This window comes from Micromys minutus, assembly GCF_963924665.1.
Source record: "Micromys minutus genome assembly, chromosome: 12".
NCBI lineage: Eukaryota > Metazoa > Chordata > Mammalia > Rodentia > Muridae > Micromys > Micromys minutus.
Window position 1 is genome coordinate 32,655,322 of NC_137981.1, and position 8,752 is coordinate 32,664,073.

Sequence of the window (8,752 nt, forward strand, 5' to 3'; positions counted from 1 at the left end):
AAAACATAAGGGGGGAGCATGTATTTCAGTTAAAATAGCAAACTTTTGGAAGGTGTGGTACCCCACATCTGTAATCTCAGCACTGGATTAGGAGACAGGAGGACAGAGAGTTTGAGGCCAACCCATGTTACATAGCAACTCTAAGGCTAACTTAGACTTTATAATGAGGCCCCATCTCCACAAAATAAAACCAAGGAGTTGGGATGTAACTCAGGGAGAGAGCTTAGCATGTGTAAGGTTCTGGATTCAATCCCCAGTTCTAGAAGAAAGGAAGGAAGTGGGAACAAGGGAAAGAAACAAACCATGTGAACCAAAAAAATCTGAAGTCTTTCTTATTAGATTTCCTGAAAACAGTCAGGAAAGCCTCCTCGGCTGATTCTAAGCCCTATTCTCCCTCCATTCCCATGATCCTGGGCTGCAGGTCCTCTTGGTCTAGACCAGGCCTCTGCTAAGCTAGCCTGACCTGGGGCCTTCATGCTGGTAGGTCTTCCTGAACCTCACTTCCCTCAAATCTCCCCTTTGTGGTAAACAAGATGCAGATCTAACCTTGTCAGTGTCTAGAAACTTCTGTAGATTCTCCAGGAACAAGTTCAGTCCTTAACTGTTCAGCTGATGTAAGAAGAAAGACCATCGACCCCAATGATGGCTAAACTAAAGCAAGCTTTGTGTACACATCAGAGCTGAATTGGTGGCTGTGTCCCCCTACCTCGAGATTCACCAGACCTGGCCAGAAGCCAATTTTTTTCAAGGCCTTCTTATAGTCAAAACCATAGGGTGGGCAATTTTTCACATAAGTGTGGTTACAGAAGTGAGACCAGGCAGTTAATGAAATGGGCCACGGAATAATGGATATGGGACATTTTCAAGAACAAGTGGGCAGGGATGGAGTTGTTTTATGGCGCCCTCTGGTTACTGGGGTAGGTGCAGCCCAACTCTGAGAAACAAAACCTCAAGTTTCAGAGTAAACAGAAACATCACTTGGCTACAGACTGGGAGTGGCTCCTGGGAACAAAATGGCTGTTTTCTCACTTGACTGCCTCTACCCAGTCCTGACTCAGCAGCCAGGTTCCCTGCAGTACCCTCCCCTAGTCTGACTGTGTCCTGTCTCCACCCCTCCCTCACCGTCTCTTCTTTACTCTCTGGATCATCTTCAGCTTTTATGGGTTATAGAAAGCAGATTCTTAAAAGAAGATTTATTTATGTGAGTACACTGTAGCTGTCCTCAGACACACCAGAAGAGGGCATCAGATCTCGTTACAGATGGTTGTGAGCCACCATGTGGTTGCTGGGAATTGAACTCGGGACCTCTGGAAGAGCAGCCAGTGCCCTTAACCGCTGAACCATCTCTCCAGCCTAGAAAGTAGAGTCTTAAAAAAGATTTAGTTGTGTATTTTATGTCTATGCGTGTTTCATCTACATACACATGTACACACTAAAAGATGGCAACGGATTCCATGGGACTACATTTCTAAACTTGTGAGCCAACATCGTGTGGGTGCTGGGAATTGAACTCAAGACTTCTGGAAGAGGTTCCTTGGACCACTGAGCCATCATCCCTTTAGCCCCAGATAGAAGCACATTATAACAAACAGTAAATGAATCATCCTGTGAGTTACTTTATGTATGAGTTTCCCAGCCAGTTTAACCAGGAGTTTAATCTGTTATGGTGTGGGGTATGAGCAACAGGCCATGTGGTTACATACCCACTTTACAATTTCTCCAAGGGGATTTGTTTGCTAATGTAATAATGACCCATTCGTCATATGCTGAAGGTCTCTCAAAGTTCCTGCTGTAAAGAGCGATGCTCTGCCTGTGAGAGCATCCTTGACCTTCTTGCAGCTACAAGCATCTCCCTGATGCTTGAGTTTTCATGCGTGTCTAAGTGAAGTCTCAGCTCAGCTTATTTTTAAAGTATGAGTCATCCCGTAATTGGCAGTAGAAAGTAGCACTCTAAAGAGAATCTCAGCCTCACAGGTACACTGTGCCTTTGCAAAGCCGGGTAAGAAAAAGTTCTCAGTGGTTAAGTGCCTTCCGAGCACAGCCTGTCTCCAGGCTCGTGTTCTGAAATACAGGGTGGGGTTTAGCAGAACAGCCGAGCTGCGTGCTTGCCTGCCCCCTATTGGGCCACTGAGGAATTACTTTGACACTTTGCACTTGGGTTGCTAGCTCTCAACCCCTGTGGAGGAGCGAGCGCTAAACAAACAAATAAAAATGTGGTTTTTGAACTTGAGTCCCCTCTCTGTTGTAGGAGTGCTGCTAAGGACGAGGACCCTCTACTGGAATCCAGAATTTGCTTTTTCATGTCAGCAGATGAAGCAGGCAGCCTGCAAATACTCAGCACCCGCCAATAGGTCCTTTTCCTCTCTCCCCATCAGCTAATGAGAGCTAAACTTCATAACTATAATTTTGGTACTGTTATGAATTGTGCTGTAAACATCTGATATGCAGGATATCTGATAGAAACTCCCCACAAAGGGGTCACAACCCACAGATTGAGACACACGGCTCTAAAGGCTTAGCTTGCTACAGGCAAATGTTGAGTTCTGGGGAATCTCCTTTGGGGGTTCAGAGTTGGAGACAAACAGATCCTACAAATCAGTCTTGTGCAGGAGACTGAAAGTCGGTCCTCCATGGTGGAGAGGACGGAACCTTTAGGAGGAGGAACCTAATATGGTGTATTGTCTCATGGTATGGGCAGTGCCGTCTGAGAAAATTGATGCCCTTCTCCTGGGATCTCTGTCAGTTCCTGGGATCATGAACTATTACAATGGACAAAACTGGAACCTCTTGTCTTTGGCTTCTTGTCCCATTATGTAACCTCTCATTCTTTTTTGTATTCCCACAGTGATGCTACTTACCACCTAGTGATGAAGGCAGGAGGCTCTTGCTGGAGGTAAAGCCGTGTTGTTTGAATTCTCAGCTCCAAGGCTGTGGAGCTGAATAATCCCCTTTTCTTTGTGAGGTACCTAGCCTCAGGCATTTTGTTATAGCAGCAGAACCCAAACTGACACCAGAATCTTGAAGACAAGCATGGCCTTCTCTCAGCAGTTCATGTTCCTGTTAACACACATGGACCATATCATGGGACCCATTAGGGATTGGGGGTGAATTAGATACTATATGTCTCCCATTGTTTCACTCCTGGTCCCCAGGTCTAGGCACATTCTCACCCTAAAGTTTATTAGTACAATGTGAGCCAAGGAATTGAAAGCAGAAAAAAATGTAAGTAGGGCTGGAGGGTCTATTGTTAAACTCTGTGTCCACCATTTTCCAGTTGAGAAGCTGTGGGTTACTTAGTTGTTATCTGCACTACAGAAACAAAAACTCTACTTTTCACACAGAGCAGTTCCACAGACCCTTCCCACTGAGGCTGCTGCAGCCATAGACAGTTCCTGGTGAGAGACATCATGGTGGCTGAGTCTGGCTCTGAGGGCAGGGTGTGTGGCTCCCATGACCTGCTCGGCTATGCTTGCAGACAGGAGCCTGGCATAAGTGTCACCTGCATGGCTTTGTGCAGCAGTGGATGGATGCGGAGACCCACAGCAAACATCAGGCAGAGCTTGGGGAGTCTTGAGGAAGAATGGGAGATAGAAGTAAATGAACCAGAGGAGTCAAGGACACCACAAGAAGACTGTAGGTCAACTAACCTGGGCCCAGTGGGACTCACAGAGACTAAACCACTGACCAAGGAGCACGCAGGGGCTGGAGCCAGGACCCCTACACATTTGTAGAAGATGTGTAGTTGGGCTTCATGAGGGTCCCCTAGTTACTGGAGTGTGACTGTTTCTGACTCTGTTAGCTGCCATTGGATCCTCTTTCCCCACCTGTTTGGGCCTCAGCAAGAAAGGATGAGCCTAGTCCTGCTGGGACTAGGGTCCCAGGGTGGGGTGGTACCCAAAGGGGGTTCTCCCTTCTCTGAGGAGAAGGGGAGGGGGTAATGAAAGGAGGGATTTGTAAGGGTGGGACTGGGAGGAGGGAGGCTGCAATCAGGATGTAAAGTGAATAAAAATAAATAATTGAAGAAAAAAAGATATGGGGTTGGCTGCACTCAAATTCTAACTCTCCTGAATTCAGCTGCAAAAATATTGTATCTTCATCTGCGTCTGCCAAACAGGGCTGTCCCTGTGAACCCAAGCACAGGCGTGTCAATAACATCTCTAGCAGCTAGTTATGTTGAAGCTAATGAGAACAGGAGCTAGAAAATGTCCCTGGAGGGCAGAGGTTTCCCCAAGAGCAGCAATTCCAGTAAAGGGATCAGGTTCCCAGTTCTTCTCTGAAACAAGTTCCTCCCCATAACGGGTCTAAAACATCGGTTCTCAACCTCCCCATTGCTGCGACCCCTTAATAAGTGTGCTGGTGACCTCCAACACAAAGAGGTTAGAGGGGACATGTTCTATGGAGGTGTGCTGCTTCATAACTGTAATATTTCTACTGTTACTGATTGTAAGGTAAATATCTGATGTGGGATCCCCAAAGGGGTGGCAACCCATAGGTTGAGAACCACTGTTCTAAAGTTTCCCTCTACTAGACCACACTCTCCAAAGTGTGAGAGGAGGCACCCAAGTGGCCTGGCCAGCTCATCACCCTCATCATAGATCACCCCAGGTGTTTTCATAAATCCTTAACAGCTCCAGACTAGCCTCTTGATGACACTCCACTCCCCAGAGCTCCACTAGCCCTAGAGATACCTCTCGGGCTTTCTCTTCTTCTTAAGTCCCTATCATAAAAGTCTTCTTTCTAAAAATCACCCTCTGCAGTCTGTTCTTCAAATCTGAGAGACTGTCAGGTTAAAACAAACAAAAACCCGGAAACAAATGACTGTTTTGTCTATTAGCATAGCAAATCGCAGGCTGGTCTGTGATGCTCTCAGCTTCACAAATACCTGTAACAGAGTCCACACTGGTATCCTGACTCTCCTCACCACACCCCTGCCATAAACTTCTCCAGCTCTTGGGCTTCCCTATCCCAGCTTCTCATTCCCATTATATCCTTGCCATTTGGACCATGCTTTCCCTTTCTCTTTCTCTCTCATTTATCTCTACCTTTTTTGCACCCCCCCTTCTTTCTCAGTCTCCTTTGCTCGAATGTCCCTTGTCTTCCTCTCTCCCTCACCCACCTCCTTTCATGCCCCATTCCAATCAATGGTCAATCTACTTCTTTCTCGCCCTACTCTGGACTCTTCCAGATACCTCTGGTCATACTTTCCCTCATACCTGCAATAAAAACCTCCCCCTCAACCATAATTGAAGTGCTCAGGTCCTGTTTATACAGAGACAAGGACACAAAAGTCACCTCTCTTAGGTGGCTTTGGTGGTTGTTGACTGTCTGAGACCCTAGCCTCTCAAGCCAACACAACATCTCTCTCAAAGACACTCCACTCTGATTGTTAGCATTCTAAGTTCTGCCCCACAGTTACCTGGCAACAGTCAGGTATGCCTGGCACTATAAAAGGGGCTGCTTGCCCCCTCCTCACTCTCATGCCTCTCTTTCCCTTTTACCCTCTTTCTCCTTTGTCCTTCTTCTCCCCATTCCTTACCCTTTCTCTCTCCATGTGCTCATGGCTGGCCTCTTCTCTTCTACTCTCTCTTTCTGCCCCTACTTCTCTTAACTCCCTTCCCCATGCCCTGAATAAACTCTATTCTATACTATACTGTCATGTGGCTGGTGCCTCAGGAGGAAGGGATGTCCAACATGGGCCCTCCAGAGGCATCCCCTTCCCCCACACCTCACCACACCTCCATAGAACATACCCCCTTCTCTCTTTATCTTCTTATAAACACATCACCGATACTCCTGAATTATAGCTACACCAGGAGAGAAGTCAACCCAGCTCTGTTAATGAACAGAGCCATACCTCGGATGAACCAGTGTCTTTATCCCCAGCCTGCAGCAGGAGCATAACTGCTTACAGTCATCATTTGCCAACTTACTAGACAACGAGCTATGTGGTTTCATATTTACATTTTACCTGGGACGAGGCAAGGTGGCTCTTAACATCTGTGATCTACAAGGTCTTTTGTTTTGTTTCTTTCACCTTGGGTCCAATGATGAGAGGAGCAATGTCACAGAAATTCTAACTCTTGTTTTAATGTATTTTGTGTGCACATGTGTGTAGGCAACACAGTTTGTGCCCGGAGGTCAGGCTATAACTTATAGAAGTCCAGAGAGAGAGAGAGAGAAATTATGGAGACATGTGAGTGTGGGTGTTCATGGAATCTCTAAAAGAGGGTACCCTATCCCTTGTAGCTGAACTTACAAGAGGTCATGAAACAGCCAGTGTTTCTGGGATACAAAGTGCTCTAAACTGGCCAGCCATAACTCCAGGTCACCTGCTGTTTTTATAGAATGTCAGGAAAAAGATGATGTCCCGGGTTTCGGCACCAATGTTGTAAAATAGATTTCTCGTCTCGTGCCCGGACAAACCAAACCAAACCAACATGGTTCCAGGTGGAGAGGTTTAGAACGATGAGACAGGGGTCTGGGCTGAGAGGAGAGGAGACAGAGAGAGCAAAGGGGAGGGGGCTCAGTATTTTGGGGGTAGTGACATCATTTGCTTCCAGGTAGAGGTGGGCTTCTGAATCAGTGTACCCTGGGAATGCTTGGCTGTTTCCATGGTGATGGATGAGCCAGATTTCCTGTCACCTGCACCATTGCTGGGGGTAGGAACCGTCCTAATGCCAACACCACCTACCTCATCGTCACTGATTTTAGAACTCAAGTCATTAAGAGCTTTATCCCTGTTTGTATCTATTACTATTATCAGTCAGCCCTTATCTCCCAGGCTAGTGCTCCCTACATCCTACATCCCTACTCCATAGCTTCTGTTTTTCTTCATAGCCTGAGCCCATAACTTCAACCAAGATACAATACTATAAAAATAACTTTCCCCCCCAGATGTAATTGTCATGTCAGAGGCTTACTGCTAAATAAGGTCTCCCTTTCTAGCTCTTTCTGAACTCTGATTGGCTGGTTCAGTTTAGCTGACCTGGCCCATACTCCTCTCCAAGCTGACTGATTCAAAATGGCTTCTTTAGGCTTCTGACTGAGTTGCTCTCCTTAGCCTCTAACTAACTCTGGCCATCTGTTCTAATCCTCTGGCCCATGCTCTCATCACCTGAACCCTATCTTTGTAAAACTGTCTCAGTAAAACTGTCTCTGATGTAACACTGCAATGACTGAACGGAACTCAACTGTCCTCCCGCAGAGCGCAAGGTAATTCCAAGCATTGGTTGGCTACCCCCATTTTACTGCATACCCTCTAGCCCTACATTCTTTTCACCTTCAGTAAAACCACCTGGCCTGTGTTAGCCTCAAACGTTGACATTAGACTGCTGCCTTATTAAAACAGCCTTGAGCCTGTGCAGACATCCTGTTATGGTAAAAGGTCATATCCAGGACAGGCCCTTACTCAAGGACTAACCCTCAGTTTATTAATGCCTTCAATACCATCCCCTGAACATCTGCTTGTGGTTTTATGCTCTAAGAAGAACACGCTCCCTCCGTTCAAGGCCCAGGCTTCAGCTCCTGACCTTGACTGTTTCCCTAGCCAGCTAGAAGTGCTTCTGGAAGAGAATGGAGTTGCTTCTGGTTTGTTTTTGACTCTGATGGTCCTGTCCTATTATTAGCACAACTCCAGACAAACCCCCCCCAACACTTCACTCTGAACTACACCAAACTGACTCAAGGAGCATCTATATTCCAGCCAGAGGGATTAAAGATGTGTGTCATTCAAGTCAGATCACACAGACCTAGGTCTTTGAGTGATCCCTCCTCAGATCAGCCATGTTGCTGGGTTAAAAATTCCTCTATGCCCTTCTACTAGCTAATTTCCCAAGGTAAGGGATGGAAGTTGTCAGGTCCAAAGGAACTTCTATCTTCCCATATTCTAAAAGGGAGATAAATGGTTATCTGTGGTACCTATTAGCATAACAAAGCTTGTCTGGCCTCCAGGCTCCTTCAGTATCATAAGTGCTCTCTAACATGTCTGGGTCCCTGCCAGCATCCCAGCCCTCCTCACCTCTCCCCATCCCAAACTATAGAGAAGACCTTCATGCACAATGTAGGAATATGTCTATGCATTTTCAATGTAAGAGTGGCAGGATTTTGGTATTGTCATTTCTAAGGCCCTAGACCAGTTTTCAGCTGTAATGTAATGTATGTAAATGCTTGTTTTCTGTGGCTGAATAATCCCTGGGATTATTATGTTAAAAAGTAAGCAGCAGTGGGGAAGGTCAAACTGCCCTCAAGGCCAAAGGGCAATCCTTAGGAGATGGATCAAGTGTGCTCTTCCTGCAGAGCCTGACCTGAGGAGGCAGTACCAAGGCAGGACTCCTGAGGAGGAGAGATGTAGGCAGAGATGAAGAGAGGCTAGAAAGGAGCAGAAGGGAGACAGATGAAGCTGGAAGCACGTGGTGAGAGCCCCAAGGAAAGATGGAGCAGGGGAGAAGTCAGGTTATGTTAGATGGGCTAGCTAAGAGACTGCCCCAGCAACAGGTTAGCAGCTTTAATATTTGTCCGCCTGCCTGCCTATCTATCTATCTATCTATCTATCTATCTATCTATCTATCTATCTATCTATTATATATCTATCTATCTATCATCTATCTATCATCTATCTATTATCTATCAATCAATCAATCAATCATCTATCTATCCATCAATCCATTCATCTATCTATCTATAATCTATCTATTATCTATCTATCTATCTATCTATCCAGTATCTATCTATCTATCTATCTATCTATCTATCT